Here is a 20,066-nt window from a genome sequence, read left to right as displayed (position 1 = left end):
AGTTGATTTGATTATTGAAGTTACTGCAGTATTCAAGGATTCAGAAAGGGGTTAAAAAGTTGTTTTTTTTTTTCCCTATTTGTAGATGGACCCAATACTTTTATTTTATTCATGGGTCAAGCCCTGTGCCTCACGAGTGCTTGGCTAACATTCTACCACTGAGCCACAATCCCAGCCCTAGGGGGAAGTTCCTTGAGTGCATTCTCTGGGGAATGATGTGGCCCAAGATTCTCTTTAGTTTCTCCTAGATCCCTGTTTTCTTTGGCCTGGGCTGGGCCAGGTTAGACTGGTAACTCTCTTCTGCTCTCCTTCCCCCATCCCTCTTTATTGTAGACATTTTTTCATGGACAAGCCTTGAGTCTGCATTCTTGTACACATTGATATTACTTTATTTTAACTTGCAGAATCAGGGGTCTTTTTTTCTGTGAGTTGATTCTTTGAAAAGTGAACTCTGAACAATAGCAGAAACTCTAGAGAGGTGGAAGACTTAGTTGCCTGTAAAATTTCCCTCTCTGGATTTTTGTTGTACTCCTTTAACTTATAACTCCCTGAGGACAGCTCCTTGGCCATGTAGACTTTGTGCCATCAGCCTCTTTCATATGTGAGAGGCACTGAGGATCCTCTCTCTCTTCTCATGTAAGAGGATCCAGTGTGGCAGTTACTGTGACTTCCTCCCCCATGCAAACAGCCACTATAGAATCTTGGGCTTCTCACATTCTTTGTCTTGCATGTTTGGGTGGCAGGCCAGGAGAAAAGTTAGAACATTAAGAGAACATAAAAAAGTATGGATAACATAAATAAAGGAGAGGGTAACATGGACTTTTAAATTTTAACTTTTTGTTAGAAACAAGTTAACTCATTGAGGTCTCATTTTGTGTTAATAAAAGAGGCAATTAATTTTTTTTTTTTTTTTTTTTTTTTTTTTTTTTTTTGCTGAGTGGACGGGTCCTTGGAATTTAAACCAGGGACACTTTCCCATTACCTCACATCCCCAGCCCTTTTTATTTTTCTTTAGAGACAGGGTCTCACTATGTTGCTTAGGGCCTGATGGATTTGTGTAGACATGCAAAGAGAGGCTTGTGGAAAAAGCATTGTGGTTATGCTGTGCACCCAAGTAAGAGGTGTGTCTGTTCAGCACAACTTTATCTAAATTGCTTTTGCTTTTGATCCCCTGGAGAGTGTTAGTTTCACCGCTTTCTCTTGTAATGTGATAAAGTCAGTCAGGACTGAATTGGTAATAATATATATATGAGTACTGAGCTGGTTTGGGGGAGTACAACTGGGATTTATTCATTTTTCTTGGTGGTAACCTTTTTTTTTGTGGTGGTGGGGGTTTACCAGGGATTGAACTCTACCACTGAGCCACATCATCAGCCCTATTTTATGTTTTATTAGAGACATGGTCTCCCTGAGTTGCTTAGCACCTTGCCATTGCTGATGTATGCTTTGAACTTGCGATCTTCCTGCCTCAGTCTCCCAAGCTGCTGGGATTATAGTCGTGTGTTTTTTAAAAAAATAATATTCTGTTAGTTGTCAATGGACCTTTATTTAACTTTTGGACTTCCTTAGAGACAGTGAGTAGATAGTGTGATTCACAATGTCAAGAACCCACAGGAAATCAAGCGCATATATAGAAAAAATTGTTCATAAATAAAGATAAATATTGCATTCACAGGCCTATTTTTCCCATCTCTTACACTGCTAATCATGGAATATCATTTTTTTTTGCTGGTTGTGTGTGGGATAATTCTTAGCTAAGAGGGATTGTGAAATGTTTGGTCGTATAAAGATATTGCTTGGAGTATGTCAACTTTTTCAGTGTATATATTTTTTCTTTTTATCTCAGTTGCATACCTCAGATATCTTACTTCTATAATACTGGCATGTAATGTGAGACTAAGAACATACAGTGAGTATCTGTAAGCCAGATCATTCCTTATGTTCTCTTAGAAATCAAAGGTATCCCCAGCTACTATAGGTTAAGGCGATGGAGATGATGGAGACGGGTGCAGACCTCATGAATTCAGCAAAGCCTTTATTCAGCTATTGAGTCAGGCATCAGATGGGCAGACTTTTTGGTTAGAAATGGCTGCTGGTCTGGGTTTATATAGGTTACACACTGGGAGGTAACTTACCCATTGAAGACTTTAACAGGACGTGGGCATTCAGGAAAAAGGTTGCAAAAACTAGAAATTTGTTTTTATTGGCAGTGTTTTCATCGCGCCAAAATGGAGGGTGCATTGTCCTATCCCTGAGAATGGATATATTGGGAAAGGACCAATTCTTGCCCTTTTCCAGGGATTTCTTGTCACTGAGTGATGTTTGCTTCCTTCCCAGGGATTTTTATGTCACTGGGAAAAAAAGTATTGGTAAAGGATCAATGTTATCAATATTCTGGTTTTCCCTCCGTCCCTCTTCCTAGGCCACACTGTTTTTGGGTTGTCATTTGCATATGTTTTATTCCAGACTCTGAAAAGTCATAATGAATAGTGGCAATGATTTCAGATCTGGTTGCTTCTTGGTGAGAAACGGTGAAGTAGGAGGACCCCTTCTCTCAGAGTTCTGGAAAAGAACATGGGTTCTCTTGTGGTTGAGGCTTAAGAAGAGTATATGTGGGAGTAGACTTGGGGCTCAGGCACAGTCCTCCTTTTGTGGTTTCAGAAATTTGGACTGTATTCTGGAGAGGGCTTGAGCCAGACAGGTCACCTCATTAAGAAAATTGTTTTTTTACACCATTAAGAATAGGGATAAGAAAGGCTATTATAATAAAGGTGAAGATTAACAGATTTGTTAGTTCTAAGAAAACAATTTTAGCAGGTCCTATCATTGGGGAGCCTGTTTCCCTTAATGAAGGCCATTGTATCCCTTTCAAACTTAGGGTGCACTTTCCATGATCTCAGGAGTTCGGGTCCTTTGGAGCATTGCAAGCATGATTAATGTTGGAACCATATTTCTTGATGGTTTAATCATTTCCAACCTGCTTGAAAGACTGTGCAGAACTAGAATAGAAATGAACTGTATAGTAATAGCTAGTAGCCCAGGTATATGTGTAGAAAAGTATTTCAAAGAGTTGAGGGAAGAAATCCCCTTAGCTAAACTGCCCCAAATTTCTTCTCAAAAGTAGATGTTTTTGCATTTTCTATGGCAGATCCTGAGATTGTAATTTTAATTCAAACAAGTATTGATATGAAGAAGATCAAGTCCATTAGGTGATTACATACATTTTCCATTGTGTCTCAGTGTCATCATATGGATCTCTAGTGACACAAAATTGGGTGATATTACAATGACCCTGAAGTTTTTGATGCCATTGTAAATGTTGTACTTATTCTCCTAGTTAAATAATAGAATCCTTTAGTTGTTGAATTTTGTTTGAATTATCTGGATCCTTATGTTCTTGAGTTTGCCAGGTCTCGGTTACATTCTTATGGAATTGTTGAAGGTCATGGACCTACTGATGCAATGTTTCCGCTGCAGTCAAAACAACAGTCCCAGCTCTCAGCCACCAGATGAGCCATTTGGCGTGGTGTTTCAGGTGCCTCAGTGGTTCCTACGGGGATAGTACTTAAGGGACCTCCTGCCATGGTACTTTTTTTTTATTATTTTATTTTTTTTTAATGTTGGTTGTTCAAAACATTACATAGTTCTTGATATATCATATTTCACATTTTGATTCAAGCGGGTTATGAACTCCCATTTTACCCCGTATACAGCTTGCAGAATCACATCAGTTACACTTCATTGCTTTACATATTGATAAACTCATGTCTGTTGTATTCTGCTGCCTTTCCTATCCTCTACTATCCCCCCTCCCCTCCCCTCCCCTCCCCTCTTCTCTCTCTACCCCCACTACTGTAATTCATTCCTCCCCCTTGTACTGTTTTTCCCTTTCCCCTCACTTCCTCTTGTGTGTAATTTTGTATAACCCTGAGGGTCTCCTTCCCTTTCCATGCAATTTCCCTTCTCTCTCCCTTTCCCTCCCACCTCTCATCCTTGTTTAATGTTGGTCTTCTTCTCGTGCTCTTCTTCCCTAGTCTGTTCTTAGTTATTCTCCTTATATCAAAGGAGACATTTGGCATTTGTTTTTTAGGGCTTGGCTAGCTTCGCTTAGCATAATCTGCTCTAATGCCATCCATTTCCCACCAAATTCTATGATTTTGTCATTTTTTACTGCAGAGTAATACTCCATTGTGTATAAATGCCACATTTTTTTTATCCATTCGTCTATTGAAGGGCATCTAGGTTGATTCCACAGTCTTGCTATTGTGAATTGTGCTGCTATGAACATCGATGTAGCAGTGTCCCTGTAGCATGCTCTTTTTAGGTCTTTAGGGAATACACCGAGAAGGGGAATGGCTGGGTCAAATGGTGGTTCCATTCCCAGCTTTCCAAGAAATCTCCATACCGCTTTCCAAATTGGCTGCACCAATTTGCAGTCCCACCAAGAATGTACAAATGTACCCTTTTCCCCACAACCTCGCCAGCACTTATTGTTGTTCGACTTCATAGTGGCTGCCAATCTTACTGGAGTGAGATGGTATCTTAGGGTGGTTTTGATTTGCATTTCTCTGACTGCTAGAGATGGTGAGCATTTTTTCATGTACTTATTGATTGATTGTATGTCCTCCTCTGAGAAGTGTCTATTCAAGTCCTTGGCCCATTTGTTGATTGGGTTATTTGTTATCTTATTGTCTAATTTTCTGAGTAGTTTATATATTCTGGATATTAGGGCTCTATCTGAAGTGTGAGGAGTAAAGATTTGTTCCCATGATGTAGCCTCCCTATTTACCTCTCTTATTGTTTCTTTTGCTGAGAAAAAACTTTTTAGTTTAAGTAAGTCCCATTTGTTGATTCTAAATGTTAACTCTTGTGCTATGGGTGTCCTATTGAGGAATTTGGAGCCCGACCCCACAGCATGTAGGTCGTAGCCAACTTTTTCTTCTATCAGATGCCGTGTCTCTGATTTGATATCAAGCTCCTTGATCCATTTTGAGTTAACTTTTGTGCTTGGCGAGAGAAAGGGATTCAGATTCATTTTGTTGCATATGGATTTCTAGTTTTCCCAGAACCATTTGTTGAAGATGCTATCCTTCCTCCATTGCATGCTTTTAGCCCCTTTATCAAATATAAGAAAGTTGTAGTTTTGTGGGTTGGTTTCTGTGTCCTCTATTCTGTACCATTGGTCCACCCGCCTGTTTTGGTACCAGTACCATGCTGTTTTTGTTACTATTGCTCTGTAGTATAGTTTGAGATCTGGAATCGCTATACCACCTGATTCACACTTCCTGCTTAGTATTGTTTTTGCTATTCTGGGTCTTTTATTCTTCCATATGAATTTCATGATTGCTTTCTCCATTTCTACAAGAAATGCCGTTGGGATTTTGATTGGCATTGCATTAAACCTATAGAGAACTTTTGGTAATATCGCCATTTTGATGATGTTAGTTCTGCCTATCCATGAACAGGGTATGTTTTTCCATCTTCTAAGGTGTTCTTCAATTTCTCTTTTTAGGGTTCTGTAGTTTTCATTGTATAAGTCTTTCACTTCTTTTGTTAGGTTGATTCCCAAGTACTTTATTCTTTTTGAGGATATTGTGAACGGCGTGGTTGTCCTCGTTTCCATTTCAGAGGATTTGTTGCTGATATACAGGAATGCCTTTGATTTATGCGTGTTGATTTTATAACCTGCCAGTTTGCTGAATTCATTTATTATCTCTAATAGTTTCTTTGTAGACCCTTTTGGGTCTGCTAGGTATATAATCATGTCATCTGCAAATAGTGATAATTTAAGTTCTTCTTTTCCTATTTTTATGCCTTTAATTTCTTTCGTCTGTCTAATTGCTCTGGCCAGTGTTTTGAGAACTATAAGTGGTGAAAGAGGGCATCCCTGTCTTGTTCCAGATCTTAGAGGGAATGCCTTCAATTTTTCTCCATTCAGAATGATGCTAGCCTGAGGCTTAGCATAAATTGCTTTTACAATGTTGAGGTATGTTCCTGTTATCCCTAGTTTTTCAAGAGTTTTGAACATAAAGGGATGCTGTACTTTGTCGAATGCTTTTTCTGCATCTATGGAGATGATCATGTGGTTCTTATTTTTAAGTCTATTGATGTGGTGAATAACATTTATTGATTTCCGTATATTGAACCAACCTTGCATACCAGGGATGAATCCTACTTGATCATGGTGCACAATTTTTTTGATATGTTTTTGTATCCGATTCGCCAGAATTTTATTGAGGATTTTTGCATCTAGGTTCATTAGAGATATTGGTCTGTAGTTTTCTTTCTTTGAAGTGTCTTTGTCTGGTTTCAGAATCAGGGTGATTTTAGCCTCGTAGAATGAATTTGGAAGTTCTCCCTCTTTTTCTATTTCCTGAAATAGCTTGAAAAGTATTGGTATTAGTTCCTCTTTAAAGGTTTTGTAAAACTCTGCTGTATACCCGTCCGGTCCTGGGCTTTTCTTAGATGGTAATCTTTTGATGGTTTCTTCTATTTCCTCAATTGATATTGGTCAGTTTAGGTTGTCTATATCCTCCTGACTCAATCTGGGCAGATTATATGACTTAAGAAATTTATCGATGCCTTCACTATCTTCTATTTTATTGGAGTATAAGGATTCAAAATAATTTCTGATTATCTTCTGTATTTCTGAAGTGTCTGTTGTGATATTGCCTCTTTCATCCCATATGCTGGTAATTTGAGTTCTCTCTCTTCTTCTCTTCATTAGCATGGCTAAGGGTCTGTCAATTTTATTTATTTTTTCAAAGAACCAACTTTTAGTTTTGTCAATTTTTTCAATTGTTTCTTTTGTTTCGATTTCATTAATTTCAGCTCTGATTTTAATTATTTCTTGCCTTCTACTTCTTTTGCTATTCTTTTGCTCTTCTTTTTCTAGAATTTTGAGATTAAGTATGAGATCATTTATTTGTTGTTTTTTTCTTTTTTTAAGGAATGCACTCCAAGCAATGAATTTTCCTCTTAGAACTGCTTTCAGTGTGTCCCATAGATTCCGATATGTTGTGTCTGTGTTTTCATTTAACTCTAAGAATTTTTTAATTTCCTCCTTGATGTCTTCTAAAACCCATTGATCATTCAGTAACCTATTGTTCATTCTCCAAGTGATGCATGATTTTTCCTTCCTTCTTTTATCGTTGATTTTCAGTTTCATTCCATTGTGATCAGATAAGATGCATGGTATTATGTCTACACCTTTATATTGACTAAGAGTTTCCCTGTAACATAATATATGATCTATTTTTGAGAAGGATCCATGTGCTGCTGAGAAAAAAGTGTAGCTGCTTGATGTTGGGTGGTATATTCTATATGTGTCAATTAAGTCTAGGTTGTTAATTGTATTATTGAGTTCTATAGTTTCCTTATTCAGCTTTTGTTTGGAAGATCTGTCCAGTGGTGAGAGAGGTGTGTTAAAGTCTCCCATGATTACTGTATGGTGGTCTATTAGATTCTTGAACTTGAGAAGAGTTTGCTTGATGAACATAGCATCCCCGTTGTTTGGTGCATATATATTTATGATTGTTATGTCTTGTTGGTGTATGGTTCCCTTGAGCAATATGTAGTGTCTCTGTTTATCCCTTTTGATTAACTTTGGCTTGAAATCTATTTTATTGGATATGAGTATGGACACTCCTGCTTGTTTCCGCAGTCCATATGAGTGATATGATTTTTCCCAACCTTTCACCTTCAGTCTATGTATATCTTTTTCTATCAAATGTGTCTCCTGCAGGCAGCATATTGTTGGGTCTTGTTTTCTGATCCATTCAACTAGCCTGTGTCTCTTAATTGGTGAGTTTAAGCCATTAACATTTAGGGTTATTATTGAGGTATGGTTTGTTCTTCCAGCCATAGTTTGTTTATTAATGCTATTAAACCTGATTTGTTTTCCTCTTTGATTATTTTCCCCCCTTTACTGTCCTACCTCCCACTGTTGGTTTTCATTGTTGTTTTCCATGTCCTCTTCCTGTAGTGTTTTGCCAAGGATTTTTTGAAGAGATGGTTTTCTAGCTGCAAATTCTTTTAACTTTTGTTTGTCGTGGAATGTTTTAATTTCATCTTCCATCCTGAAGCTTAATTTCGAGGGATACCAGATTCTTGGTTGGAATCCATTTTCTTTTAGCGTTTGAAATATGTTATTCCAGGATCTTCTAGCTTTTAGAGTCTGTGTTGAGAGATCAGCTGTTATCCTGATTGGTTTACCCCTAAATGTAATCTGCTTCCTTTCCCTTGTAGCTTTTAAAATTCTCTCCTTATTCTGTATGTTGGACATCTTCATTATAATGTGTCTAGGTGTGGATCTCTTATGATTTTGCACATTCGGCATCCTGTAGGCTTCTAGGATTTGGGATTCTGTCTCATTCTTCAAGTCTGGTAAGTTTTCTTGTATTATTTCACTGAATAGATTGCTTAATCCTTTGGTTTGGAGCTCTGTGCCTTCCTGTATCCCAATGACTCTTAAGTTTGGTCTTTTGATATTATCCCATAGCTCTTGAATGTTCTGCTCATGGTTTCTTAGTAGACTTGCTGAGCTATCTATGTTCTTTTCAAGTTGAAATACTCTGTCTTCATTGTCTTATGTTCTATCTTCTAAGTGATCCACTCTGCTGGTAGTATTCTCAATTGAGTTTTTAAGTTGGTTTATTGTTTCCTGCATTTCTAGGATTTCTATTTGTTTGTTTTTTATTACCTCTATCTCCCTGTGAAATTGATCTTTTACTTCCTGGATTTGTTTGTCAATGTGATCTTTCATTGTCTGATTTTGCTGTCTCATGTCTTCCTTGAGACTCCAGATCATCTGAAGTATGTATGTCCTGAGCTCTCTATCTGACATTCCATCTGTTGCAGCTATTACCTCTTCTAAAGTTGAGTTGACCTGCATTGCTTGTGGTCCTTTCTTTCCTTGTCGTTTCATACCGCTGGCGTTTCTTTCTGCTTGGTGAAATTGTTGTGTCTTTGATATTTTCCCTCTATTTATTTATATTGCTCTTGTATAGTTGAAAAATCACCCTTGCGGGGCAGGTAGTGGCTGTGATCCTCCTCCAATTAGTGTGATCCGTCTACCATGCTGGCAGGCCCTAGGTCTGCTTTGCTGGTCGGTCAAAGGTCCACCTACCCAGCAGGCGCCAGGGGCACCTGTGTCACTCCGTAGGTTGCTGGGCCTAACCTCCCGATGGGTTGCAGGTTCGCCTAGCTTGCAGGCACTGGGGGAGGGGCCGGTTCCACCCCTCAGCAGGCTTTGGGCCCGCTCTGCTGGTGTTCACAGTCCCCCGCCTGCCTGCAGACACTGGGGGAGGGGACGGGCCTAGCCCTCAGCCGTCTGCCGTACCTGTCCTACTGGGTCCGGTCCGCGTTCCCCGCAGGCGCATGTAGCTGCTGTCACTTGGCTGGTTGCTGGTCCTGACCCGCCCGCCCGTGGCTTGCAGGTTCGCCTCGCTTGCAGGCACTCCTGCCATGGTACTTTTAATTTTACAATGAGCCTTTTGAGAGTCATTTTAGTTTGTGCTGAACTTTGGCATAGCGTTCAAATGTTGTTGTAGCATACACTTTACACATTTAACATAATATAGATTTTTGTGAGGCATCACAAAATTTGAATGGGTATTTGAATGGGTCTGGACCCTAAAACATAGGGATTTAATACACATACTGTCAAGGTACAATTTTTTTTGAAAGGAAATTTTATGATAGATAATATTTTTCAACGTATTATATTGAGAATTACCCTTACATATCCCCAAAGTCTCCTCAGTCAGACCTATTTTCCATATTGTGTCCTGAATTGGCACAAAATCCATTCTCATGGCAGGTGATAATTCTCCCTTAGACCAGTATCTAGTGGTGTTGGAATGGAAACAGCTCTATAAGCCAGATGTTGTAAATTGTCTCTATGAGGTAATTTTTATCCCAAAGCTCTGGATTCAGCATCAGTCAGTTCCCCAGGAGAACCCCAATCTATAACTTGTTTTCCTACAACAGAAAGATTCGATGATAGGGGTATCACCTTCAGACCATTGTAAAACTTTTGGTGAATGATTTCTGTGCCAATGGTAAGAGCATATGGGTCTGCTTAATGAGTAATTAACATTAACTCCCTGGCATGCAGATGAGCCTCTGCCAGTGAGGAAAATAAGCCTGGCCTCTTGATCCTGTTATTTTGGGACATATGTAAGCCGAGTTTCGAGGCCCAGTGTGGTAACAATATGAGTTTCTGAGAGAAACACAAAGAGGGGGTCAGGAGGACAGTCCTGAATAATTGAACAAAGATTGTTGGGAGGACCTGGTAGTCAAGAAAGGACCAGGCAACAGGCTTGGAATTAAGATAGATTGAAGGGGGAGGATCAAACCATGTTACTGGGTAAGCAGTGACAGGCTGTAGAATGTGGGCCCTATAAGCCTCTGTGTTTCTAGCCAAGCTGGCAGTTGTGCATATTATGAAGAGCAGCATGAGGGACATGCTAATAAGCATAATGGACTGACCTGTTTTCCTCCATTGCCCCCAGTTATCTCTCTTAACCTATCCCCATGGCCTGGGGTTTGTCTTCCTGGTTCAAGACATTAACATTTTTGCCTGTAGAGAGAGGATTCTCACTGAATACATCAGGCACTTCTTGTCTCTGCTGTTTCTGGTCTGGTGTGGCAGTTAGTGAAGTTAAAGATGATATGTGGAAAACACAAAGAGAGGAAATATATCTTGGTGGGGGTCAGGACAATGAATGTTCCTTGAAGGCAGGAACATTCTCCTCTTCTAATGTTTGAAGAGTTGAAAGATAAAGGGGGAGTAAATATGATGAATTTAATTTCACTCTTGAGTGCTATTAAGAAAAGGAAGTAGAGGCTGGGGTTGTAGGTCCACAGTAGAGCACTCGCCTAGCACATGTGAGGCACTTGGTTCGATCCTCAGCACCCCATATAAATAAGCAAATAAAATACGGGTATTGTGCCCAATATAACTAAAAAAATATTTTAAAAAGGTAGAAGGATATCTGAGACAGAAACCCTAAGAGTTCTAGGAATGAGGGTCAGCGGTTTCCTCAGGAATGGCTGGGAGGTAGGTCATGTGTAGTCCAGTGAGGCCTCTGAGAACAGAATGATTAGTGGCATTAGCAGGAACAAATTTGAAATTGCTTAAATGTATCTGGGATGGGTGGCCTTGTATTTTAGCTGTGGTGGGTGTGGTCAGAATCACCTCAAAAGGGCCTTTTTTGAGATTCTGTAAATCTGAAGAGGACAGGTTTAGTGAATGTTTCAGGAATCATTAGAGGGACCGCATATCAGGGTAAGATAATAGGCCTTTAGTTTCATGAGGGAGAAACTGGAGATTTGTGAACATAGAGGCTTGTGAAGATGAGGGTGGTGGTGAGAGAGAGCAGCCTACTTCTCTAGCCAGTCCCCTGTATTATTTCCTAAGGAAATGTATCCCTTGCCAGCCTGATTTCCTGTACAGTGCAATGCTGCCATCTTGTAGAATAAAGGAACAGCTTCAACCAGATGTCTTATGTAATTAGCATTAAGAATTCCTGACTGAGGAAGAAAACCTCTTTCCCTGCAGATTAGGATGTTAGAATGAATTAAGTTATAAATATATTTTTAATCAGTTAAAAATATTGAATGATTTGTTTAATCAAATGTCCAGTGAGAGCAACAAGTTCAGCCTGTTGAGATGTGGTGCCTGAGGGGCGGGGAGCAGCCTCAATTAAATGGGTGAGGACAAAAGAAGAATCTGCTGTATTCTTTCCTTGAAGTATAGCATGGCCTGCAAAGTATGGGGACTGTTAGCACAAAAGGACCAGGCTGGATAAAAACTTCATGGATAAGCACAGTTTTTATGCAGGAACAGAGTGCTGCCTCTGATGAACCTTCTTCTCTGGTGGAAATTGAGCCATTGGCCCAATGGGGAATCACTGCTTATATAGGTTACAGAGAGGTGACTTAATAATGAGTACTCGGGAAACAGGTTTGGGAGAATTTCAAAATTTGTTTTGAATGTACAATGTTTTTACTTGAAGAAGTATGGAGGGTCTGTGTTCAGCATTCAGTGTTTAACTCTTTCCCTGCAGAGTCGCATTGTAGTGTTACTGGGAAAAGATTTATTTGGGAAAGGATCAATGCTCTGGCTTCCTTTCTAGGGGTTTTCCTGTCACTGGGAAAGAATGCAGTAGGAAATGATCAATGCCATCAACATGCTGCTTTCTACTTTACCCCTTCTTGCCAGGCCACATTATTCTGAGGTTTGTCATTTTCCATATCCAACAGGGACTCTTTGTGGGAGCTTCCAATTATGAACCAGTCTGGGGAGTCAGGTAGTGGCTGATCAGTTATCTGTAAAAAGGGGTTCTTTAAGAAATCAAGGGTGGGGCTGGGTTTGTGGCTCAGAGGTAGAGTGCTCACCTCACAAGGGCAGGGACCTGGGTTCAATCCTCAGCATCAAATAAAAATAAATAAATGAAATAGAGATGTTGTGTCCAACTACGAATAAGAAATGAATATTTAGAATAATGGAGGGTTTCAGGATAAGAGTGAGAAATCACATGAGCAGATTTTTTTTGGGGGGGGGACAAATTGGCAGGGTTTAATAGGGAGTCTTGCTGCTAGGTAGTTAGGGGATCCAGGAGTTGTGCATGCAGTCATTGGACTCTGGTTGGGGGAAGGTTGAGGCAATGGAGAGAAATGACCAACAACTGAGAAGTTTTGAAAGGGAGTGTGTGGTAAGAATAGTAAATGTTTGACATAATCCAAATTTTCTGGCCTCCAGGATCAATAGTGCTGCAGTCTCTAAAACCTTGAGGCATTGGGGCCAGCCTTGATAAACTAAGTCTAATTGTTTGGATAACAATGCAATGGGGTGGGGGATTTTCCCTGACTTGGGGTAAAGAAGTCCCAAGGACTCCTTTGTCTTCTTTGCCAGAGTGGAGTGACAGGAAGAAAGGCTTATTAGGGATAGGTCAATAAAGAGTTAAGGATTCCAGAAGCGAATTCTGGAGAGTAGAAAGGGTGGAAGAAAAGGAATGGGGAGATGGAAGAAGATCTAAAAGATTCCCTTTTGAGGCTTCACAAAAGAGTTTGGTTGTTAGAGAGAATTTGGGTGTCCTGATGTGAAAATACTGAAAAAGGCCTAAGAGGAAAAGCCTATCTCTTTTAGTAGAAGGTAGGGGAATGTTCTTTAAGGCCTGGAGTCATTCTGAGGGTATTGTATGGGATTTGGGGGGTCAGTAGAATACCTAACTATTGCACCTGAGGGGAGAAGAGCAGGGTCTTAGATTGAGAGACCTGGTACCCTAGGAGGCCAGGGCATTAAGTAAGGTGGTGGTGATGTTTGGAGAATTTGGGGGATGGGCTACCAAGCAGGAGATTGTCTACATGTTGTATGAGATGGCTGCGGGATAAATTTAAGGTGGGCATGTCTTGTTGTAGAGCCTGGCCAATTTAGTGGGGGCTATCTCGTATGCCTTGTGAGAGAACAGCCCAGGTGAGCTGCTAAGACAAATTAGTGCCTGGGTCAGTACAGGTAAAGGCATAAGTGAGCATGAGGTAGGATGGAGGGGAATAGTGAACAAGGTAGCTTTCAGGTGGAGAACTGAGAAACGTGTGGTGTAGGCTGGGATATGAGATAAGGGCACAGACTGGTTACTGCAGGATATGTGGGAACACTTGCCTCATTGATTTTCCTGACCTTCTGTACTAGCCAGAATTGGCCATTGGGTTTCTTTACTCTGAGTATGGGGAAGGTGTGAGGAAAGGTGGTTGGTATGAGGAGATGGACCTGTAATAAATGGGAGATGATTGATGTGCTTTAAACTTCTGAGATTCAGGGAGTTAATGGATATTGGGGAAGGGAGCATAGTGAGTGGTATCTTTTAGTTGGATATGAACAGGGGAGTGGTGTTTAGCTATTTTAGTTGAAAAGTATTTCAGACTGTGGGGTTGATTCCAATGGCAAAGAACAATCAGGACACTTAGGGGGCTTAGGGACTAGATCTGGGCCAGAATGTATTAAGAAGATGGTTGTAGAGTTTAAAGGGGGGATGATGATTGAGGCTTTTATTTTGTGGAGCAGATACTGTCTCAGTAAGGTACACAGCAACTAGGCATAACTGTAAACGAATGGATGATGAGAAGGATCGAATCATGCAAAAAATGGGAGTGTCTTTAGTGGATATGTAGGGGTTCCTGAGAGTCCCATAATGGGGGTATTTGCCTCAAAATGTGGGCCTATGGCATTGAATCAAAAGTTAAAGTCTTTCCCCAGTGTCAATCAAAAGGGAAATTGCATGGCTGTTCACCCACCTTGTAACCTGGGGCTCCTCAGATGTACAGCCTGAGGTGGTAGGGGCAGTGGAGCCCAGGCCCCCTCATTCTAGAAACTCAGTGAATGGGACAAGGGAAGCAGGTAGCTGCACCAAGGTGTCCTTGCCTGGGGACAGTTCACCTTCCAGTGTCCTCATTGCCCACAGTTGGGACAGGGCTTGGTGGGAGGCTTTAGGTTAAGTCAAGATTTTCCCCAATGTCCGGTCCACCCACGTTGGAATCAGGCATCAGGAGGTATATTAGGTGGGACCACGAGTGGCAGGGATGCTTTCTTTTTTTTCTTTCTTTCTTTCTTTCTTTTTTTTTTTTTTTTTTGGTGTTGGGGATTCAACCCAGGGCTTTGTGCATGTGAGGCAGGTACTCTATCAACTGAGCTATATCCCTAGCCTGGCAGGCGCGTTTTTAGGGCTCTGGATGGCTGAGGCCAGGAGTTGATATTTAGTTTAAAGACATTTATATTTATCATTCTTGTTTTTGGCTTTGTCTTCCCTATTGTTAAAAATTTTTGAAAGTAGTTTCTTGCCGCGTCCGGCTAACCGGAACCGAGTCCGGCGAGGGACGATGAGGTTAAGAAATACACAGGACACCAAGGTTCTTCATCCAGGAGTCTCTGTTTATTACTAACATCCTCCCCTTATATCCCCCAAGCAGCAGGAGTGGAAAATTACTCAGAAAAGGGAGGGAGAGGGGAGAAATTCGGCTACGACATCTGCCATTGTTAGACACTGAAACTTCTCTTATCAGGGAGTCCACCAGAGCAGAAAAAGATCAAGACGTTTCTGGCGTTCCTGTGGAACACATATGTCTCAGGCAGACAAGCAGGAAAACCGCAAGCCTGCTTTCATGGCCTAGTGAGCTGGCCACTTTGACATGCATTACAAAGAACTGGGCACTGGGCCTCAGGGGCCTGGGAAAGGCCTGCTACCAGCAAGTCCCCCTCTTTTGTTTTTTGCATGTCAAAGGGAATCAAGTAGCCCCTGTCTTAGGTCGTCCACTGCCCCTGCACTGCTTACCCGTCTCTGGGGAGGCCCCATTCCCCTGGCTTAGGTTGCAATGCAAGCGTGGAAGTTGCCCGTCACTGGGTACTACAAGATCAGCTCGGGGTGTTATGGCCAGCAAGACATTGTTATGGTGAACGTTCAACCGCCTCCATGTACAGGACTCATGACCATCACTGTCAAATGGCAGATGTAGTTGGACCGTAAGATTAGGCAGCAAAGATTCTAGCACAGAAGGGCAGGGAGGAGAGGTATGCACAGAGGAAAGATATGGCAGAAATTCTTCTTTTAAGGAGGGTATTTATCTTCGGATCTGCCTGAAATATATCTCAGGAGGGCGATCATCCATCCTCAAGCGCTGATAATGAACCTGTATTGGCTTAGAAACTAAGATATTAATTTGATCTTTAATGAATTGTACTATCCTATTTACAATGCAGGGTCCTATGGCTATCAATAAAAGGAGGCCCAATAATGGTCCCAATAAGGGAAGGAGATAAGGCAAAAATCCATTAAGTCCAGTCCAGAGAGGGTTTTCGAATAATTCCCTCCTTCTCTTTTCTAGGTCTTCTTGGAGCTGTTTAATTTTTGTGCGAACTATACCAGATTTGTTAACATAAAAACAGCACCTCTCCCCAAGGGCCAAACAAATGCCCCCTTGGTTAGCAGTCAGCAAATCTAAGCCCCACCTGTTTTGGAGAACTACCTCTGCTAGGGAATCTATTTGGTCCTGTAAGTCCTTAGTGGTTCCCGACAGGGCTTGTACATCATCTGTAAGTTGTTGAGATAGGCGTCGGTAGGAGTGTATAGCCGTGCCCAATCCTGCCGTGCCTGTGCCCACAGCAGCGGCTATCCCAAGGCCAACAAGGAGCGGCAGGGCCTGGATAGCTCTCTTATGTCTTATAACTAGGGTGTCTAGGCTAGGAATGGGTAAGGGTTCATCTCCTGAAATAATTGTTATATCAGGAAGCAATAAAGCTAGAACACAACCACCAGTCCAATTTACTGGAAGCCTGGGAAAAGCTAAGTTTCCTCCGCACATAAAAACTGTGCCATTAGGGGGACAGATGGATGGAGTAGGTGAAGAATAATTCTTTACTGTTGTGCAGTTTCCAAAGGAGGAGACTCCAACATCAACATCATAAGCATTATTTTGCATCATGCCTAGGAGGCATGACGTAAAACTACCCAGAGGCTGTACCTTAAAAGGTAGTCCAGACTGACATGTGTTATCATCATTTATGGTATAATTAATGGAGACCGCCACTGGCATAACTGCCCCCGTCGTCATTCAGAGCCAGCAATCACCAGCAAGGGTAGGATTAGAACTGTTAAGCAAAGAAAAGGTGGTTTCTAGGATATCTAATGTATTGGCATCCAAATCAGGAAGCTGGGATTTTGGCAATACCAAGGGATGATATGTAAGCTTAGGGATCTCCGGCTTTAAAAGCTTAATCACCTGAAGATGTTTAATAGCATCAGTGGGTCCTCCTCCATCAGAGACTCCGACAGGGGCCTGCATGGGCCAACAGGAGGGTTTGCCCATGGTGCCCTCACATCCCGCCTCCAGTAATTTAGTTTCAATGCCTTCTCCTCCCCAGTCACCGAGAAAAGGAGTAAAATGATAAGTGACCCCCCCTTCTCCATGGGTTTTAGTCAGGGTGGTCTCAAAATACTGTTTTCCTTGATTATTAACACAAATTGAGGCTGATTCATAACAGGCGATGTGCACCGCCGAGGTATAATGACAAGTGGCGAAACAGTTTCCAAGAGTCTCAGTCGAACTAGGGACAACAAGTTTTGGCTTATTAACACATACCCATTTTGGCTGATTAAATCCTCCGATGTTTTGATTGAGTTCAGCCGCCATATAGGCCACTTTAGCCCCACAGTCAACGCTTTGGGTAAAACCAGAGGGTGCCAAGTGCCGTGGCCCTCCCTTGCACTCACAAGGGGCTCCAAAAAGATACTCATGAATATTCCCAGATGGGGGGTCAAGTCCACCTTCAACAAACCTGTCCAGAAGGAATGTCACAAGCGGGGTCCAGCTCATGAGGTGTGTCTTGGCATTCACTTGAAGGGGTGGGAGCATCAGCGGCAGGATCAGCCATCTTGGGAACTTCATTTTGTCTTGAATTTTCATCCACCGGTCTGGTGCAGCGCTCCGGGACCCAAATGGGCTTCTCAGTCCCTGGGGGAAAAACACATACAGCTCCCCTCACTCTAGCTAAGAGTGGAGCAGGAGGTTGCCACTTCCCTGTAGCCAGATCCTTCCATCTTATCTGTGCCTTTTGTATGGTGGGAGAGGAAAAGTGACGTTGCGCCGCTGTACGGCCATCGGCGTCAGTGAGCAAAAAATTTAAAATGAATAGGGTTATATTTAATAGTGCATGTGGTCCCTGGCAACTCTGGTATATCTCCCCCTCTTTTGTTTTTTGCAAATAGGTTTTAAGATGTTGATGGGCCCGTTCAACAATGGCCTGTCCTTGGGGATTATATGGGAGTCCTGTTTTGTGTATAATATCCCACTGTGAGCAAAATTTTTGGAATGTTTGACTGACATAAGCTGGGCCATTATCTGTTTTTATGCATCGAGGAGTTCCCATAAAGGAAAAGGTTTTTACATAGTGTTGTATCACATCTTTAGCCTTTTCTCCTGAATGTAGAGTAGCAGAGATAAAACTAGAAAATGTGTCTATACTGACATGTACAAAGGACAACTTTCCAAAACTAGGGATATGAGTTACATCAGTTTGCCAGATGTCATTTGGCTGAAGGCCCCTTGGGTTAACTCCCAGAGAAGGGGAATGGATAAAAGGTGCACAAGTAGGACATAGGGAGACAATTTTTAAAGCTTGATCCCGGGAACATCCTGAGTGGAAACGTAAAGTTTGTGCGTTTAGGTGGAATTTATTATGAAGTTGTAGGGCCTTATCATACTCAGTTATTGTATATACAAGGTTAGTGGCATGTGTGGCAGCGTCTGCCATGGTGTTGCCTGCGGCCAGAGGACCTGGAAGCCCAGAATGACTTCTAATGTGACCTATGAAAAGAGGATCTGTCCTAGCCCATATAAGAAGCTGCACTGTCTGTAGTTGTTCCATAATGGTGGATTGTTTTCCAATATAAGGTGCCGTCTCAATCGCGGAGGCAAGCCTGGCGATATAGAGACTGTCTGTGAAAATATTAAGGGGCACCGAACTATATATCCGTAAGGCCAATATTAAGGCCTCAACCTCCACCTTTTGGGCCGAGCGATCTGTCACTCTCCTGCGGATGACCCGGTTCCCATCTGAAACGACAGCAAACCCATCTTTAGCTCCGTCGGTGAAGACGGTTTGTGCCCCTGGGAGAGGATTCTTTTTCAGGATCTTGGGGAAAATTATTGGACATGTCTTTAGACTTTCAAGGAGTCTGCTTTTAGGGTAATGATTGTCAACCTGTCCCATGAAACTACAGAAGAAGAGACACCAGAGATCATGTTCCTGTCTTAATTTAGAAAGAATGTCTTGATTATATGGTAATATGAGAATATCAAAGGTCTTTCCAAACAAGGCATCCCCCAGATATTTTGCTTTCCAAACTAGTTGTATTACCAGGTCATGGAAGGGTACCAGGACCCGAGAGGGGGATGCAGGTAAGTGAACCCAATAAATAGGACCAGTCTGCCAAAAGACCCCCGTCGGAGTGAGTTTTGACGGAAGAACGATGAATAACAAAGACTGGGAATAGTCCACCTGCATCACCTGCATCTCTTGTATGGCTGTCTCTATCAATTTAAGCGCTTTTAGGGCTTCTGGAGTAGGCTTTCGCGGGGAGGTGGGTGAGGGGTCTCCTTTTAAAAGATCATACAGGGGTTTAAGTTCCCCAGTAGGGACATGGAGAGAAGGCCGTAGCCACTGAATTTCCCCCAGAAATGTCTGCCACTGGTGCAGGGTTCTAAGCTGATTTACCTGGAATTGAGGCCTCTGGGGAGTGATCCCTATCTTGTTAATAGTGTATCCTAGGTAGTTATAAGGGAATTGAATTTGTACCTTCTCTGGGGCTATAATCAGTCCGGCTCCCTTTAATAGGGACTGGAGGACTTCATAAGACCGGAAAAGTTCCTTCCTATCAGGGCCTGCCAACAGTATATCATCCATATAATGGACAAGGTAAAAGTTTGAGAATTGTTGTCTAAAGGGTTGCAAAATTTTTGCTATAAAATATTGACACATAGTAGGACTATTAGCCATTCCCTGAGGTAAGACTGTCCATTCAAATCTCTGGTAGGGTTCCCTAAAGTTTGTTGATGGTAAAGAAAAAGCAAAACGTTTACGATCCTGGGGTGCCAGGGGAATAGAAAAGAAGCAATCTTTTAGGTCCAAAATAATGAGATGCCAATCTTTAGGGATAGCCGTGGGGAAGGGTAGTCCTGGCTGCAAAGGTCCCATGGGCTGCATTGTGTTGTTAATAGCCCGCAGATCCTGGAGGAGTCTCCATTTCCCAGATTCCTTTTTTATGACAAAAATGGGAGTGTTCCAGGGAGAAGTGGAAGGCACCACATGTCCCATCCTAAGCTGTTCTTGAACTAGAAGGGTTGCAGCCTGTAACTTGTCCTTGGTTAGGGGCCACTGTTCTATCCACACAGGGTCATCTGATAGCCAAGTGATAGATAGAGGACATGGCCGCACTTCAGTGGCCCCTAGGAAAAATTTCCTAGCCCCTTTCGGTCCCCACCCCTTTGGGTGACTTCCTCCGTGGGATCCA

Source organism: Urocitellus parryii, chromosome 12 (genome assembly GCF_045843805.1).
Source record: "Urocitellus parryii isolate mUroPar1 chromosome 12, mUroPar1.hap1, whole genome shotgun sequence".
Taxonomy (NCBI): domain Eukaryota; kingdom Metazoa; phylum Chordata; class Mammalia; order Rodentia; family Sciuridae; genus Urocitellus; species Urocitellus parryii.
This window is presented reverse-complemented; position numbering follows the sequence as displayed.